This window comes from Scylla paramamosain, chromosome 4 (assembly GCF_035594125.1).
Source record: "Scylla paramamosain isolate STU-SP2022 chromosome 4, ASM3559412v1, whole genome shotgun sequence".
NCBI classification, from domain to species: domain Eukaryota; kingdom Metazoa; phylum Arthropoda; class Malacostraca; order Decapoda; family Portunidae; genus Scylla; species Scylla paramamosain.
The window spans coordinates 18,697,385-18,716,662 of NC_087154.1; the positions used below are offsets into that span (position 1 = coordinate 18,697,385).

Below are 19,278 nucleotides of genomic sequence, written 5' to 3' on the forward strand. Positions count from 1 at the left end.
GAGAGAGAGAGAGAGAGAGAGAGAGAGAGAGAGAGAGAGAGAGAGAGAGAGAGAGAGAGAGAGAGAGAGAGAGAGGGTGTTAGGGATGGTGGTAGTGAGGGGGGCTGCTTTGATCACAGGAAGGGACAGGGCATGGACTAAGTGGGGAAGGTCATGTGGGTGGACCCTCAAGGCTTACTTTTAGAGGAGCCTGAACCAATCACTGGAAAACAAAAGCCTTCATCAGGTAGGAGGTGACAGATGTCACTACCAAGTAATTATATGAGCCAGGAGTGGCAGAAGGTTTACTGCTGGTGACCATTCATCAACTGGTTTTCTTTTTTTTTAATAACTTTACTATACTGTACTGGTTTTTATTCATTATCCTTTTTGATGTTATATGAACTCCTATATATTTCTTACTTACAGTTATATGCTAAAAATAAATAAACAAATAAATAAATAGATAATTAAATAGATAAATGAATGTTATAGATAATAATCTGGAAATATTTTATTTTAATTTTTGAGGGGCTTGCCTCAGGCAGGTCAGAACCATAGTCATTTTCTGTTATTGCTTCCATTGGAACTCTAAAGTGAGTCACATCTAACACAGGCTGATAATAGAACCAAACCCCTACCTTAGCAGTGACCTGATTGCATATATATATATATATATATATATATATATATATATATATATATATATATATATATATATATATATATATATATATATATATATATATATATATATTGTTATGACCACAATTCCCAGCCCCTTCACCAAGCTGCTGCACCTGGACTAGCTTCACTGAGCCACTTCTAACGTGGACTCAGTTCAGAGCTCAAAAACAGGTGTACAAGGTCCCTTGTGACTCCTGCACCCTTTTGACAAGTCATAAATCCAGGTCACACTAAGTTGAGGTTGCCAGACTGTTTTACCGACCCACAAACAAGGGAGATGCTCCAGACAGCACTTAACAACCACAGCTGGAGAAGAATCGACAACCACATCTAGGGAAAACAGTTAAAACAAAATAACACACATATGATTGAGGTATAATACCCCATTGGGCTTCCACCCATTGTGACAGTCCTCCCACTGCCCAACAGTGTTATAGCCTCAAGCCCAGTAGTATCAATTACTGCCTCCTGGGCAACAGGCCTTGTCAGGACCTGGGGAGGGGGTAAAGTTTACTACGCAACTAATTACTTAGGTCCTCTGTGGCTGAACTGCCTCAGCCTGCTGTAGCATTTAAAACAAACTGGGACACTAACAAGTTAAAGACACAAGAAACTATTACAAAATGGAAGAGTGCCCACAAACACACAGGAGGGTCAGTCACCCCTCACTATGCACAAAACTTAACTTGTATCCACTTGTACACTTCCCTGGGTGTAGTGTGCAATTCATTACTATACCTACTGGCAGACTACTGTGGAGACTCCTATTCTATATAAATGGGATGGGGTGTATGGCTGATAATGACTCACTTATCCCCCTTAAGGCAACTGACCCAACTACCTAGTCCCGTCTTAGTCTCCAGTAAATACTAGAGCACGTCTCAGTACACCTGCTCCTTCCAACAACAGGGTAGCGCCTGAAATAGGAAGGTGCTCCAACCTGTTTTACCAACCCACAGACAAGGGAGATGCTCCAAACAACGCTTAACAACCACAGCTGGAGAAGAGTCGACAACTAAGTTTAGGAAAAACAGTTAGCAAACAATAACACACATATGATTGAGGTACAATACCCTGCTGGGCTTCTCCCACTGTGACAGTCATCCCACTGACCAACAGAGTGTTATAGCCTCAAGCCAAGTAGTATCATTTACTGTCTCCTAGGCGACAGGCTTTGTTAGGAATAGGAGGCAGTAGGCACCTGCCAAAATGATAATTATTACCTGTGAGGTCTGTCATGTTATTGGCCAAGTTTACCTTGAAAGGGAACACGTTTTCTTAGTGTCCCCCATGTTCCATTTACCTGCATTTCAAACATTATCCTTATTATTGGTTATATGTTAGTATAAGGCTTATGTACTCATTTTATATCATATAGTATTATTCTCTTCATATTTTAAGTTCTCTATATCTTTGTATGTATAAGAGGAAGTATAATTGAATTGAAAATATGTTGAAATGCGGGGAGCTTCAGTGGGCAACAATACATTCCAAGGAGGGGAAAGCAGAGTGCCTTAGGTTGTGAGGTAGAACAGAGGGGAAGCGTCTCTCAGGGAAGAATCTTGGTGTGGATTGGTGATGGAGTGAGTGTATGGAGGTATTAGTGATGTGGCGGTATAACCTTGATATCCAGGATCAGGTTAGTGAGTCTTTTGTGGTACCAAAAGCTCTTGTCAGCTGAAATTTGGTTGGTGAACTGTGCTGTCAATGCTGGTTTGAAGGGGTCATAGGTCAAACTGGCAGCCATTTTGTGAGAGGAGGCTGTGGTGTTGACCTTTGAAGCTGATGTGGTGTATTGGTGATTTTGGGGATGGTGGTATGGTGTTGTGGGTGATCTTTGGTGATTATGATGACGTCTTGTGAGGTGTGAGGAGAGGAAACATGGGAATTATTGTCTAGGGACACGGTGATGGCGTCTGAGTAAATTCCTGTGGCGGAGGGAAATATTTCAATGACTGGTGGAGGTGTAACGGGTTCTGGTGTTGTGTGAAGTGACGAGAAAGTCATGTATTAACGTGTACTACCTCATGTTGTTTGTGAATTATCATGACAATGAGTATGTGGGTTACTATGTGAATAATGGTGTATTAATTAGAAGCTGGAGGCCCCTGACAGCCTCAACCTCTGATCACTGGTTGGTGAAAAGACAGATTGTGCTGCCATGGGTGTATAGGAAGAAAATTTTGGAGATGGCACACGAAGATAATCTGGCAGGACACCTGGGGGTCAGAAAAACCCTAGAAAAAATCCTGTGTCATTTTTACTGGCCCAGAGTGAGAGGTGATGTGAAAGTTTTGTAAAACTTGTGGTTTATGTCAGAAGATGGGCAAGCTGAACCAGGTGATTCGCCCTGGCCTCCCTTCACCCTTTACCTGTGGTTGAGGAGCTTTTCAGTAAGGTGGTGATAGACTGTGTAGATCCTTTACCAAGGACCTGGAGGGAAAACCAGTATTTGCTCACTATTATGTGTATGTCATCCAGGTTCCCTGAGGCCATTCCCCTCAGGAGTATAAACTCTAAGAACATTGTGAGAGAGTTGGTGAAATTTTTCTCCTAGGTGGGAATTCCTAAGGTGTTGCAGTCAGACCAGGGAAGTAATTTCACTTCTCGCACATTCAAGGAAATTCTAAGGGGTCTGAAGATTGAACAGAAACTGTTGAGTGCTTATCATCCTCAGTCTCAGGGTTGTGTAGAAAGATTCCACCAGACTCCGAAAAACACTCTCAGGATGTATTATGAGGAGATGAGTGTTGAGTGAGATGAGGCATTGCCACCAGCCTTGTTCGCATTAAGAGACAGTGTGCAAGAGTCAACTGGTTTCAGCCCGTTTGAGTTAGTGTATGGGCATGAGGTGAATGGTCCTTTGAGGATGGTGAAAGAAAAGTGGTTAGGGGCAGAGGAGCCTCCTTATGTGGTGAAGTATGTATCAGATTTCAAGGAAAGATTGATGAGGGCTAGGGAAATTGCTCAGGAAAATTTGAAAGGTAGTCAGAGTGAAATGAAAGGCTGGTATGACAAGAAGGTGAGGGCCAGATCCTTCCAGCCTGGGGACAAGGTCTTGGTCCTTTTCCCATTGCTGGGTGATCCTTTCAAAGCCAGGTTCAGTGGACCTTGGGAGATTGAGAGAAAAGTGAGTGATGTGAATTATACTGTAAAAACTCCAGGGAGGAAGAAAATGAACCAGTTGTGTCATGTAAACATGTTGAAGCCTTTTCATGAAAGGGATGGAGAAAAGGAAGGTGAAGTAGTAGAAGGAGTAAGAACCGTGAGTGTTGTAAATGTAACCACTGAGGCGGAAGAAAAGTGGTCTGAAGTGAAACTGAGCAGGTGTGAGGGAATGGTGCTAGAAAAAACCGTGTTGGGGAATTTGAATGATAAACTGGGACACATGGGGCTAGAAAAGAAGGAAAGGATTAGGGAGATTATTGAAAGATTCAGTTCTTTTTTCTCTGATGCGCCTAGGAAAAGAAATGTGGTGGTGCACGATGTGGATGTTGGGGAGGCTGAACCCATCAAACAACATCCCTACAGAGTTAACCCGCAGAAAAGGGAGATCATGAGAAAGGAAGCAGAGTACAGTATATGCTGGAGCATGACTTGATTGAGCCCAGTGAGAGCCCATGGAGCTTGCCGTGTGTGCTTGTGCCCAAACCTGGTCAAGAGAGTTTCTGTTTTTGTACGGACTATAGAAAGGTTAACATGGTGACAAAACCTGATGCTTACCCTATCCCTAGAGTTGATGATTGTATAGATCATGTGAGAAATGCCAACTTCATAACAAAGGTTGACTTGTTAAAGGGGTACTGGCAAGTAGGACTCACTGAGAGGGCAAAAGCCACATCAGCTTTTGTCACCACGGATGGATTGTATCAGTACAAAGTTCTTCTGTTTGGGATGAAGAACAGTGGTAGTTCTTTTCAGAGATTAATGAACAAAGTACTGAAGGGATTGAAGGGATGTTCTGTGTACATAGATGACATTTTGTTGTACACTGAGGGTTGAGAAGAGCACATGCAGTTACTGGAGGAAGTATTCAGGAGGCTGGATGATACCAACCTTACTGTCAACTTAGCAAAAAGTAATTTCGAGCAAGCTGACGTGGAGTACCTAGGTTTCAAGGTAGGGAAAGGTAAAGTAAGAACTGTGGAAGCCAAGGTGAAATTGTAAATCTCATTGTAAATCTCCCTCCACCCACCAATAGGAAGGAGATACTGAGATTCTTAGGGGCCAGTGGATATTACAGGCGATTTTGAAAAAATTTCTCAGATGTTGCCATGCCCCTGACCAAGTTGTTGAGAAAGAAGTAAAAATTCTGCTGGGATAAGCATTGTGAGGAAGCTTTTTTGGAGATTAAGAAAATGTTAGTCAGTGCCCCAGTGCTACGCATGCCTGATTACGAAAAACCATTTGTATTGTATGTGGATGCCAGTCAGAATGGTGTGGGCGGTGTGTTAATGCAGGAACACGAGGGAGTTGAGCGCCCCATACGCTATTATTCCAAAAAGTTGTTACCATATCAGAGGGCTTACAGCACTATTGAGAAAGAGGCTTTGGGTCTAGTGCTGAGTTTGAGTCATTTTGAAGTGTGCGTCAAAAGGATGGGACAGCCTGTGCAGGTCTTCACTGACCACAATCCACTCATTTTCTTGCATAAAATAAAAAACACCAATCAGAGGCTGATGGGGTGGTGCCTGGTCTTAAAGGACTATGACCTAGAGATTCACCATGTAAAAGGCTGTGAGAATGTGATTCCCAATGCCTTGTCTCATGCCCCATCTAGTCGTGAGGCATCCTAATCAGGTGCCTCACGCCTCTTTTGGGAAGGAGATGTCATGTTATTGGTAGAGTTTACCTTAAAAGGGAACACATTTTCTTGCTGTCCCCTGTGTTCTATTAACCTGCCTTTCGAAGATTATCCTTATTAATGGTTATAAGTTAGTATAAGGCTTATGTACTCATTTTATATCATGTAGTATTATTCTCTTCATAAATCAAGTTCTCTATATCTTTGTATGTATAAGGAAGTATAATTCAGATGAAAATATGTTGAAACGAGGGGAGCTTCAGTGGGCAACAACTTATTCTAAGGAGGGGAAGGCAGAGCGACTTAGGTTGTGAGGTAGAACGGAGGAGAAGCATCTCTCAGGGGAGAATCTTGGTGTGGATTGGTGATGGAGTGAGTGTGTGGAGGTATTAGTGATGTGGCAGTATAACCTTGATATCCAGGATCAGGTTAGTGAGTCTTTTGTGGTACCAAGAGCTCTTGTCAGCTGAAATTTAGTTGGTGAATTATGCCAGTGATGCTGGTTTGAGGGGGTCATAGGTCAAACTGGCAGCCTTTTTGTGAGAGGAGGCTGTGGTGTTGACCTTGGAAGCTGGTGTTGTGGTGTATTGGTGATTTTGGGGATGGTGGTATGATGTTGTGGGTGATCTTTGGTGATTATGATGACGTCTTGTGAGGTGTGGAGAGGAAACATGGGAATTATTGTCTAGGGATGCAGTGATGGCGTCTGAGTAAATTCCTGCAGCTGAGGGAAATATTTCAATGACTGGTGGAGGTGTAACGGGTTCTGATGTTGTGTGAAGTGACAAGAACGTCATGTATTAACGTGTACTACCTCATGTTGTTTGTGGGTTATCATTAGCATTAATATATATATATATATATATATATATATATATATATATATATATATATATATATATATATATATATATATATATATATATATATATATATATATATATATATATATATTTTTTTTTTTTTTTTTTTTTTTTATGTAGGAAGGACACTGGCCAAGGGCTACAAAATTCCAATAAAAAAAAATATGCCCACTGAAATGCCAGTCCCATGGGTCAAAGCAGTGGTCAAAAATTGATGAATAAGTGTCTTGGAACCTCCCTCTTGAAGGAATTCAAGTCATAGGAAGGTGGAAATACAGAAGCAGGCAGGGAGTTCCAGAGTTTACCAAAGAAAGGGATGAATGATTGAGAATACTGGTTAACTCTTGTGTTAGAGAGGTGGACTGAATAGGGGTGAGAGAAAGAAGAAAGTCTTGTGCAGAGAGGCCGTGGAAGGAGGGGAAGCATGCAGTTAGCAAGATCAGAAGAGCAGTTAGCATGAAAATAGTGGTAGAAGACAGCTAGATATGCAACATTGCGGCAGTGAGAGAGAGGCTGAAAACAGTCAGTTAGAGGAGAGGAGTTGATGAGACGAAAAGCTTTTCATTCCACCCTGTCTAGAAGAGCAGTATGAGTGGAACCCCCCCCAGACATGTGAGGCATACTCTATACATGGACGGATAAGGCCCTTGTACAGAGTTAGCAGCTGGGGGGGTGAGAAAAACTGGCGGAGATGTCTCAGAAGGCCTAACTTCATAGAAGCTGTTTTAGCTAGAGATAAGATGTGAAGTTTCCAGTTCAGATTATAAGTAAAGGACAGACCAAGGATGTTCAGTGTAGAAGAGGGGGACAGTTGAGTGTCACTGAAAAAGAGGGGATAGTTGTCTGGAAGGTTGTGTCGAGTTGATAGATGGAGGAATTGAGTTTTTGAGGCACTGAACAATACCAAGTTTGCTCTGCGCCAATCAGAAATTTTAGAAAGATCAGAAGTCAAGCGTTCTATGGCTTCCTTGCGTGATATGTTTACCTCCTGAAGAGTTGGACGTCTATGAAAAGACGTGGAAAAGTGCAGGGTGGTATCGTCAGCGTAGGAGTGGATAGGACAAGAAGTTTGGTTTAGAAGATCATTAATGAATAATAAGAAGAGAGTGGGTGACAGGAGAGAACCCTGAGGAACACCAATGTTAATAGATTTAGAAGAAGAACAGTGACCGTCTACCACAGCAGCAATAGAACGGTCAGAAAGGAAACTTGAGATGAAGTTATAGAGAGAAGGATAGAAACCGTAGGAGGGTAGTTTGGAAATCAAAGCTTTGTGCCAGACTCTATCAAAAGCTTTTGATATGTCCAAGGCAAAAGCAAAAGTTTCACCAAAATCTCTAAAAGAGGATGACCAAGCCTCAGTAAGGAAAGCCAGAGGATCACCAGTACAGCGGCCTTGACGGAACCCATACTGGCGATCAGATAGAAAGTTGTGAAGTGATAGATGTTTAAGAATCTTCCTGTTGAGGATAGATTCAAAAACTTTAGATAGGCAGGAAATTAAAGCAATAGGATGGTAGTTTGAGGGATTAGAATGGTCACCCTTTTTAGGAACAGGTTGAATGTAAGCAAACTTCCAGCAAGAAGGAAAGGTAGATGTTGACAGACAGAGCTGAAAGAGTTTGACTAGGCAAGGTGCAAGCACGGAGGCACAGTTTCGGAGAACAATAGAAGGGACCCCATCAGGTCCATAAGCCTTCCGAGGGTTTAGGCCAGCGAGGGCATGGAAAACATCATTGCGAAGAATTTTAATAGGTGGCATGAAGTAGTCAGAGGGTGGAGGAGAGGGAGGAACAAGCCCAAAATCGTCCAAGGTAGAGTTTTTAGCAAAGGTTTGAGCAAAGAGTTCAGCTTTAGAAATAGATGTGATAGCAGTGGTGCCATCTGGTTGAAATAGAGGAGGGAAAGAAGAAGAAGCAAAGTTATTGGAGATATTTTTGGCTAGATGCCAGAAATCATGAGGGGAGTTAGATCTTGAAAGGTTTTGACATTTTCTGTTAATGAAGGAGTTTTTGGCTAGTTGGAGAACAGACTTGGCATGGTTCCGGGCAGAAATATAAAGTGCATGAGATTCTGGTGATGGAAGGCTTAAGTACCTTTTGTGGGCCACCTCTCTATCATGTATAGCACGAGAACAAGCTGTGTTAAACCAAGGTTTAGAAGGTTTAGGACAAGAAAAAGAGTGAGGAATGTATGCCTCCATGCCAGACACTATCACCTCTGTTATGCGCTCAGCACACAAAGATGGGTCTCCGACACGGAAGCAGTAGTCATTCCAAGGAAAATCAGGAAAATACCTCCTCAGGTCCCCCCCAACTAGCAGAAGCAAAACACCAGAGGCACCTTCGCTTAGGGGGATCCTGAGGAGGGATTGGAGCGATAGGACAAGATAAAGATATGATATTGTGATCAGAGGAGCCCAATGGAGAAGAAAGGGTGACAGCATAAGCAGGATTAGAGGTCAGGAAAAGGTCAAGAATGTTGGGCGCATCTCCAAGACGGTCAGGAATATGAGTAGGGTGTTGCACCAATTGTTCTAGGTCATGGAGGATAGCAAAGTTGTAGGCTAATTCACCAGGATGGTCAGTGAAGGGAGAGGAAAGCCAAAGCTGGTGGTGAACATTGAAGTCTCCGAGAATGGAGATCTCTACAAAAGGGAAGAGGGTCAGAATGTGCTCCACTTTGGGAGTTAAGTAGTCAAAGAATTTCTTATAGTCAGAGGAGTTGAGAGGTATACAGCACAGATAAATTTAGTATGAGAGTGACTCTGTAGTCGTAGCCAGATGGTGGAAAACTTGGAAGATTCAAGAGCGCGGGCACGAGAGCAGGTTAAGTCATTGCGCACATAAACGCAGCATCCAGCTTTGGATCGAAAATGAGGATAGAGAAAGTAGGAGGGAACAGAAAAGGGTCTACTGTCAGTTGCCTCAGACACCTGAGTTTCAGTGAGGAAAAGATGAGGTTTAGAAGAGGAGAGGTGTTCTACAGATTGAAAATTAGATATATGGTTGTAACGTGGAATAATCATGTTTTCTACTCCCCAGCATTGATCTGGTATTAGAGGTGATTCCAGGTGTGCTGTGTCAAGGTAAGGATACAGTGAAAGGGTGTAATTCTGGTGATTTTAAATAGGTCGGGTGGGCACTCGAAGTCTTTAAAAATCCAGACCTTTAAAACTTCCCGGGATCAGTGTACTGTTCACTTTCTTGGAAAGATAACCGGGATCATACGATCGTAAGTAAGTAGAGATCATAACAGGTCTAAAGCACTGGATCAGCAGGTGCTGTGAACTTATCATTAAGCCCAGCTGTGACCTCAACCACAACGGTCAGCTGTGACCATAACACAACGAGGCAGTCATAGCCTGCCCTCTCAAGACAACTCTCTTCCTTCACACAAAACTACAAGCAACTAATTACACACACACCCTTCATTAAAAATTCAAAAATATCATGGCGACTCCTACACCAGCCTTGGAGTCCCCATCTGGGGATAGGGCCACAAATATCCCCAGGTCGGACTGCATTTATGGTATCAACCCTAAGTGTCTTGACACCCTCTCAACTTTTTCTTCATTAACTTCTGCAACATTCGCAGTCTTAGATCTAATTTTCAATCTGTAGAACACCATCTCTCCTCTACTAAAACCTCATCTTCTTTTCCTCAATGAAACATAGTTGTCTGAGACAGCTCACAGTAGCCCCTTTTCTGTTCCTTCCTACTTTCTCTATCCTCATTTTCAATCCAACAGTGGATGCTGTGTTTATGTGCGCAATGACTTAACCTTGTAACCACACTTTTGAATCTTCCGAGTTTTCCACCATCTGGCTATGACTACAGTCACTATCAAACTAAATTTATCTGTGTTGTATACCTCTCACCTAACTCCTCTGACTATAAGAAATTCTTTGACTACTTAACTTCCAAAGTGGAGCACATTCTGATTCTCTTCCCTTTTGCAGAGATCTTCATTCTTGGAGACATCAATGTTCACCACCAGCTTTGGCTTTCCTCTCCCTTCACTGACCATCCTGGTGAACTAGCCCTTAACTTTGCTATCCTGCACGACCTAGAGCAATTGGTGCAACACCCTACTCATATTCCTGACCATCTTGGAGATATGCCCAACATTCTTGACCTTTTCCTAACCTCTAATCCTTCTGCTTATGCTATCACCCTCTCTTCTCCATTGGGCTCCTCCAATCACAATCTCATATCTTGTCCTGTCCTCCTCAGGATCCCCCTAGGTGGAGGTGCCTCTGGTATTTTGCTTCTGCTAGTTTGAGGGACATGGGGAGGTATTGTGCTGATTTTCCTTTGAATGACAACTGCTTCCATGACAGGGACCCATCTCTGTGTGCCAAGCACATAACAGAGGTAATAGTATCTGGCATGGAGGCATATATTCTTCACTCTTTTTCTTGACCTAAATCTTCCAAACCTTGGTTTAACACAGCCTGTTCTTATGCTATACATGATAAAGAGGTGGCCCGCAAAAGGTACTTGATCCTTCCATCACTAGAATCTCATACACTTTATATTTCTGCCCAGAACCATGCCAAATCTGTTCTCCAACTAGTGAAAAACTCTTTCATTAATAGAAAGTGTCAAAATCTTACAAGATCTAACTCCCCTCATGACTTCTGGCATCTAGCCAAAAACATTTCCAATAACTTTGCTTCTTCTTCTTTCCCTCCTTTATTTCAACCAGATGCACCACTATTGTCACAGCTATCTCCAAAGCTTAACTATTTGCTTAAACCTTTGCTAAAAACTCTACCTTGGGTGATTCAGGGCTTGTTCCTCCCTCTCCTCCACCCTCTGACTACTTCATGCTACTTATTAAAATTCTTTGCAATGATGTTTTCCATGCCCTCAGAAGCCTTGTGGACCTGATGGGGTTCCTCCTACTTGTTCTCTGAAACTGTCCCTCCATGCTTGCACCTTGCCTAGTCAAACTCTTTCAACTCTGTCTGTCAACATCAACCTTTCCTTCTTTCTGGAAGTTTGCCTACATTTAACCTGTTCCTAAAAAGGTGACAGTTCTAATCCTTCAAACTGTCATCCTGTTTCCTGCCTATCTAAAATTTTTTTTTAATCTATCCTCAATATGAAGCTTCTTAAACATCTATCACTTTACAACCTTCTATCTGATCTCCTGTATGGGTTCTGTTAAGGCCGCTCTGCTGGTGATCTGGCTTTCCTTACTGAGTCTTGGTCATCCTCTTTTAAAGATTTTGGTGAAACTTTTTCTGTTGCCTTAGGCATATCAAAAGCTTTTGATAGGAGTCTGGCACAAAGATTTGATTTCCAAACTACCCTCCTACGGCTTCTATCCTTCTCTCTGTAACTTCAACTCAAATTTCCTTTCTGACCATTTTATTACTGCTGTGGTAGAAGGTCACTGTTCTCCTAAATCTATAAACAGTGGTGTTCCTCAGGGTTCTGTCCTGTCACCCCCTCTTTTCCTATTATTCATCAAAGATTTTCTAAACAAAACTACTTGCCCTATCCACTCCAATGCTGATGATACCACCCTGCACTTTTCCACATCTTTCCACAGACCTCCAACACTTCAGGAAGTAAACAGTTCACACAGGGAAGCCACAGAACGCCTGACTTCTGATCTCTCTAAAATGTCTGATTGGGGCAGAGCAAACTTGGCTTTGTTCAATGCCTCAAAAACTCAATTCCTCCATCTATCAATTCAACACAACCTTCCAGACAACCATCCCCTCTTCTTCAGTGACACTCAACTGTCCCCCTCTTCTACACTGAACATCCTCAGTCTGTCCTTTTCTTATAATCTAAACTGGAATCTTCACATCTCATCTCTAGCTAAAACATCTTCTATGAATTAGACTTCCTGAGACATCTCTGTCAGTTTTTCTCACCCCCATAGCTGCTATCTACAGCTACAAGGGCCTTATCCATCCATGTATGGAGTATGCTTCACATGTCGGGGGGAATTCCACTCATACCACTCTTTTAGACAGGGTGGAATCAAGAGCTTTTCATCTCATCAACTCCTCTCATCTAACTGACTGTCTTCAGCCTCTTTCTCGTCACCACAATGTTGCATCTCTATCTTCTACTGCTATTTTCATGCTAATTGCTCTTCTGATCTTGCTAACAGCATGCCTCCCTTCCTCCCGCAGCCTCGCTGCACAAGATTTTCTTCTTTCTCTCACCCCTATTCTGTCCACCTCTCTAATGCAAGAGTTAACCAATATTCTCATTCATCTCTTTCTCTGGTAAATTCTGGAACTCCCTGCCTACTTCTGCATTTCCACTTTCCTATGACTTGAACTCCTTCAAGAGGGATGTTTCAAGACACTTATCCTCCAATTTTTGACTACTGCTTTGGACCCTATTCAGGGACTGGCATCTCAGTGGGCTTTTTTTTATTAGATTTTTGTTGCCCTTGGCCAGTGTCCCTCATACATAAAAAAAAAAAAAAACAAGGGCCTGGGGAGGGAATAAAGTTTACTACATAGCAAATTACTAAGATCCTCTGCAGGTGAATTGCCTCAGCCAGCAGTAGCATTTAAAATAAACAGGGACACTAACAAAAGACACAAGAAACTATCACAAAACGGAAGTGCCCACGAACACACAGGAAGGTCAGTCACTGCTCACTGTGCACAAACCTTGACTTGTATACTTGTACAGCTGAGGAATCACTTCCCTGGGTGTAGTGAGTAATTCACTGCTACACTTACTGGCAGACTACTGTGGAGACTCCTATTCTATATAAGTGGGCCAGGGCGTACAGCCGATAATGACTCACTTATCCCTCTTAAGGCAACTGACCCAGCTACCTAGTATTCTGCCTTAGTCTCCAGTAAATACTAGAGCTCATCTCAGTACCTCTGTTCCTTCCAACAACAGGGTAGCATCTGACATGGGAAAGTGCTCCAACTGCCTTTCTGCACTGCTGCTAGAGAGGGGAGGGGGGCAACACACACACACACACACACACACACACACACACACACACACACACACACACACACACACACACACACACACACACACACACACACAGACAAACGCCCACACCCACTCCCCATGCAGTCTCTACTTAAATAAAACACTTTACTTTTAAAAATTCTGCTGATCAAACAAAGAGGGCCAGATGAACACTGATTGTTTCATTGTCAAGGGCAATTTTTCTGCTGCAAACTATGTAAAACTCAAACTGACTGATCAGAGGGAAATAAGGTAAATTAATCGAGGATGGAGAGTGTCTGTGCGCAGAAATTCTTATGGTAAATTAATGACAGCAAGCAGCTACTCCATATCATACATCTGGATTCTATACCCAGCTCTCTCTCTCTCTCTCTCTCTCTCTTTTTCTTCTCAATTTTTATCTTTTCTCTTTCATGATTCTTATCTTCTTTATTGCATTATCTCGCTGTACATTACATTACAATATATATATATATATATATATATACACACACACACAGTAATCCCCTGACTATCACAGGTGTCATGTTCCAAAACCTCCTCGCAATAGGTGGAAATCCGAGAAGTAGAAACAGGGCTGCATTCAGCACAACTCACACGGCCTGGGTGACCTGGGTCAACCAGAATGCTTGAGTCACCCAACTTAACGGTTTTGGCTACCTCCCAGGATACTGTAAACAAATCATCGATGTTGCTATGGAAATGGCCATATTCTACCCAACTCTGTGGCAGTAAAAACATGTCTGATGCTTATCCGCTTGTTGATTCATATTACGGAGCACTTGCTGTCCTTGGCAATGAGGTTCTTGGTGAAGATCCATTATTAATATCCTTAATTACAAATCCCATTTCCTTTATTTTCATTCTTTTATGTATTTAAGACTCAGTGCTTTATCAACTAGTGCATGTCATTGCATGTAGGTAGACAGTATTATAGTCACCTGCAATAAATGAGCAAATATAACACCAATATAAGTATGGTTAGGTGGCCATTTTTGTTGTGACAGCACAGAGCACACCACCTCCTCTCTTATAAACCTTTTCTACACTCTTAAACACTTTTAAACTCAAACTTATTTTTAGACACATTCTTACACATAAAAAAATAAATAAATTTGGTACACTCACCAGTGAAGGTACTACAACTTGACTGATGATGATCATGACAGTAAGTGTGATTCTTTATTTATTCATCTACAGTATACTACATATTTTCTTTTAATATATTTTAATTAATGTGTTATGCAGTACAATACTCTATTGTATTTTTAATTTTACTTTTTTAATTTATTAGTTTTTATTCTAGGAAATACTTATTTTACCATAAAAATAATTAAAGTCTAAAAAATAAAAATACTTATTGGTCACAGAAACTCACAATATACTGAGGAGTTTGTGATATAAATTTAGATATATTAGCCAGAAAGATACACAATGTACTGAGGGTGCAATAGGTGAACCTGCAAGTCAAGGGATTACTGTATACAATGAACCTCAGTTTATGAGCACCCATACTTACAAGAAATCCAAGATGTGAGCTGTCACTGAGCTGATTTTTTGCTTCAACTTTTGAGCCAAAATCCAAGTTGTAAGCTAGCTCCAGGTACACTACCGCTAGTTGGTCATTTTGTTAATTTAAGTTTACCTTGTTTGATTGTGTTTTTCAACTTTAAGGTGTCTTCTATTTACCATGATCAGTTTCAGTTCACTGATCTATTTACATATTGATCTAGATTTACACTGATCTGAGTGATCCAGATCATGATCTGGGTGATCTGAGTTTGGTGGGTTATAGCAGACAACACTTGATGAAGCTGCCGGTGGCAGCCATATAAACAGCTGAGCAGTCTTTACTAGGCACTTATTTAGGGGAATACACAGCAAGAAAACAACTGATATGTCTGAGGAGCAAAGTGAATGGTAATGAATCATTACAGAATGATATTCTGGGTACAGAATGTGAATAGTAGTGATGACAGATACCAGAATCAAGGGAGATATTACAAGCCACATCAAACCTTGGTTTAATGGCTTCTGATTATAATTAAGTGGTCACTACCACCTCTACCAGTGACTTCATGATGAGGCAAAGGAAGATAATATTTGTTTAGTTGAAAATAATACATCCCTACTTTGGAAGTGCCTCATTAATGGTGTCAATAGTTTCAGCATGCAGGCCAGTCTAGCCTCACCCTACATCCGAATATTTTATAATTTTACCATTCTGTACTTCATCACAGCAAGTACTTTCACTATGCTGTGTGTGAAGAGAGCTTTGTGTGAAACTTTATTATACAACATTCATGGCACAGACCCCAGACTCATACTGCCTGGGTAGTCATGTTGCTGCGACTCATTGGCAGCCTTCTCAGCCCAAAACAGTAGGCTGTAGTGCTCATTGAAACTTCCTCAGAGCAAAGTGGCAAGCATCAACACTCTGCCACTTGTGACAGCTGGGCAGTGATATGCTTGTGCTAATGTTTTGATCAGTAATGGCCAAGAGCATTCTTTTTACCCAGAGCAAATCCAGATCAGATCCAAATCCAGATCAATGATCTAGAGCTGATCAATGTTGTAAACAGAAGACGCCTTAAGCAATAGAGTTTATGGCAAACGAAAGTGACTGAAAAAACACAAAATGAAACGAATTCCTCCCATCTCCTCCACCTACCTGCACCCTCCAACTCCACCAGCATCTTCTGTTAGCCCAAGTCATCTGATCTCCAAGGTAAATACACTTTATAAAATCAGTTTATTGTTTTACATTCTCTTTTGTTATGTTTTATTATGTCTTAATATAATATTCATTATTCATAAATACCTTTTCTTATCTTAAAAACACATAACAAAAATAATTTGGGTGTTTTTTTGGAGGCTGGAACAGATTAATGGCATTTCAATTACTTTCAATGGAAAAATTTATTTGACATACGAGAAAAATCAAGGTACGAGCTCTGTCACAGAACGAATTAAACTCATAAATCAAGGTTCCACTGTATATATGTGTGTGTGTATATATATATATATATATATATATATATATATATATATATATATATATATATATATATATATATATATATGTGTGTGTATATATATATTTTTTTTTCACGACATATTTCTTTTTAGCATTACATGCTCCCCAATATTACACAACTCATCCTTCCCACATTTAATTCCATTAAAAACCGCAGTCGGGGTTGCTATGGCAGCCTTGATGACCCGTGGTACTCCCACTGTTCCACATACCCTCATTCCTTTCTTGACAACTGCATCATTTACATTTCCAGACGTTTCTTCAATTTTTGTTTGTATCATGGGTTTCCTGGGCCTTTCTGATGAGTATTCCAATTCTACAAGCTCCACTCAGGTGCAGGAGGGCAGTTCAAGGTCTATTCAGCCAAAAAAAAAAGGAGATTGTGGTGACTGATGCTCTTCCACCACTCTCCCCCAGCCTTTCTACTGACTTCTGAGCTTCCTCACTGGGCCCCCCACAATCGCAGGAGGACCTGTGCTACTCCAGGCTGCAGAAGGGTGATGGGTAGTCCCACAAAGGAGCCTCACACTGTATGTATTACCTGTTGTGGTGGAGTTTGTGACACTGACTCCTATTTTCCTGAGTGCAAGGAGTAGGATGGTGAGCTTATTTCAGGAGCTTTTATACAACAGTGTTTCCCTCAAAGGAGGCATGATGTCCTTCCCCCATAAGAAAGACATTAAGGACACTCCTGTTCAGGCTCAATTTTACCATCCTTCCTGTTTCTGCCTCTGGGGAAGTGTTTCAGGATGAATCAGTGGCAGGTGGCAATGAAAAGTCCCTTAACCTTCCTTCTGGTAAGTCATAGTTTTCTGCTGTGCTTTCTTATTTTTTTTATTTTTCTAGTGGATGATGCCAAACCACTTTCCAAGAAATGGTTGGTGAGCTAGTCTTTCATGAACTTGGGTCACAGCCATCTGTTACCCCCTCTCTTCCAGCACACTCTATGCCTTCAGCTCAAGGTACAGCAGAGGCCATGACCAGCCACTGCACTGAGCAGTGTGGAGACACTTCAAGCTGTGAGGTCAGATGCAGGCAGCCAGGGCAAAAATTATGTCCAGCCTATGTTGTTAGTTTACAGCAGGATAGGGCCAATATCACCTCCACTGTCAAGCTCCTTAAGAATGTGCCATGGAAGGTAAAACGGTCACAGCACAATGAGGTGGTGGGAGGTCTGGCTGCATTCTCCCCATCATGATGGGATTATGCCTGGGTGGTGTACTCCTGTTCAGCCCATGTGTCCACCACCCCAGGGTGAGGGCCAGGCTGTGGGCACAGTGGGTATAGAGTTAGCCCAGCCCACACAACCTAAGGATGTACATGCACCTGACCAGTAGTGCTTACACCTCATGTCCACATCACACACTTAGACAACTCTTTCCCAAGCTGCACAACATCACCACCTCAGATGCCAACCCACTGTTGGCTGCACCTTAGTGCACATGGATGCACAAGCCACACCACTAACCACAATGTCATCCACAGCTCTGGTGTCTCATCATAGTATCTCAGGCAGGGACCCTCAGGTTACTTGGTTGCATAGGGAAGCTACCGCCCAGTCCCCAACTGGTTCAGAGACATTTGGGTTTAGGTTGGACCCGTTTTCTAGGCCAGTCAGCCAAATTTCAAGGGAGATTACTTTATGTCCACACTCTAGTTCTAATAACTTAACCCCACTCCTCAGCATCCATTCAGGTGACTCAGCTCTGTCCTCAGTCAGCCACCTCCATTTTGGCTGCCAATTCCATACCTACACTAAATGTGGGCATGTCATCTATGTTACCACTCCACTCTAACTTAACAATAGACTTCTCTGATGATGATGAGACTCAGTCTGCCAACCACCCAGTGGAACCAGATACCTCTACCCAAAACTTCTGCAAGATGGTGGAATTTGTTGTCTTATGTTTCCCTGAAGCAGAAGGGCAATGTGTGGAAGCAGTTTGGGCAGATCCACCAGATGCACTCAGACAACAATGGACTTTCAATGCTCCCAGATTCACACAAGCAGGACCAATGGTTTACTCCATTGAAGCAAGCCTCAAATGCCTTGCTGAGAGCTGTGCAATGTTCTAGACCTACCCTTGCCAGTGACCCTTCTCATCAATAAATTTGCATGTAAGCGAAGATATCACAAACTCCAAGCCATCTCCTACAAGGTGGCACGCCAGGACAATGATCTGGTACTGGCATACTTGCCTGAATTTATCATCAGAACAGAGACAGCCTCAAACCCCATTGCCAGGGAGTTCAGGCTTTGGAACCTTGGTCAGCCCTGAAGATGAGAAATGCCCAATGTGCCCTATTCAAGCACTTGAATTGTACTGCTGCAGGACTTCCTTCACTGTTCATCCCAGGCAACTCTTCTTGTCAGTTAGAGACCAGTCACACCCTCTCTCTAAGGCCACATGTCCTTCTTTCTCAAGGAGACTATAAAAAGGGCTCATGAGTCTCTATCTGCAGGCTTCTGTCCTCTCCTCAGGGTATGGGCCCGTGAAATCACCTCCATTTTTTTATGGAAGAATAAATCAGTTTCTACTATTTTTGGATGCAGCTTGCTGAAAGACACACTCAGTATTTGCTAATCACTATCTGAAGGACTTCCAAAGGATGGAAGGAGGCCTTCTTTGCTTAGGACCCAATTGTAGAGGCTGGTGACAATGTGCCTTCAGGTCCCCATTCCAGTTGCCCCTCCTTCAGGATTTGCTGACAATTTCCCCTGACCTCAGTGCACTTTTTCATGCTGGTCATTAACAAGGAATGAGGGTACATGGAACAGTGGGGGTACCGCAGGTAACATGGCCTTTCTCTCCTTAAACAAAGACATGATAAAAATAATTACGACAATTACACCAAAAAGAGGAAAATGCAGTGGTTTGTTTTCCTTAAGAGAAAAAAAAACAAAAACAGGATACTATACTAGAACTAGAAAACCC

The 19,278-nt window shown here is 42.1% G+C and overlaps 1 protein-coding gene across 4 annotated transcripts in view; it reads right to left on the reverse strand.

Annotated features, from left to right (window-relative positions):
- LOC135099789 (clusterin-associated protein 1-like) overlaps positions 1-19,278 on the reverse strand; it is a 193,399-nt gene that overhangs the window by 131,851 nt on the left and 42,270 nt on the right. The window lies entirely within an intron of this gene.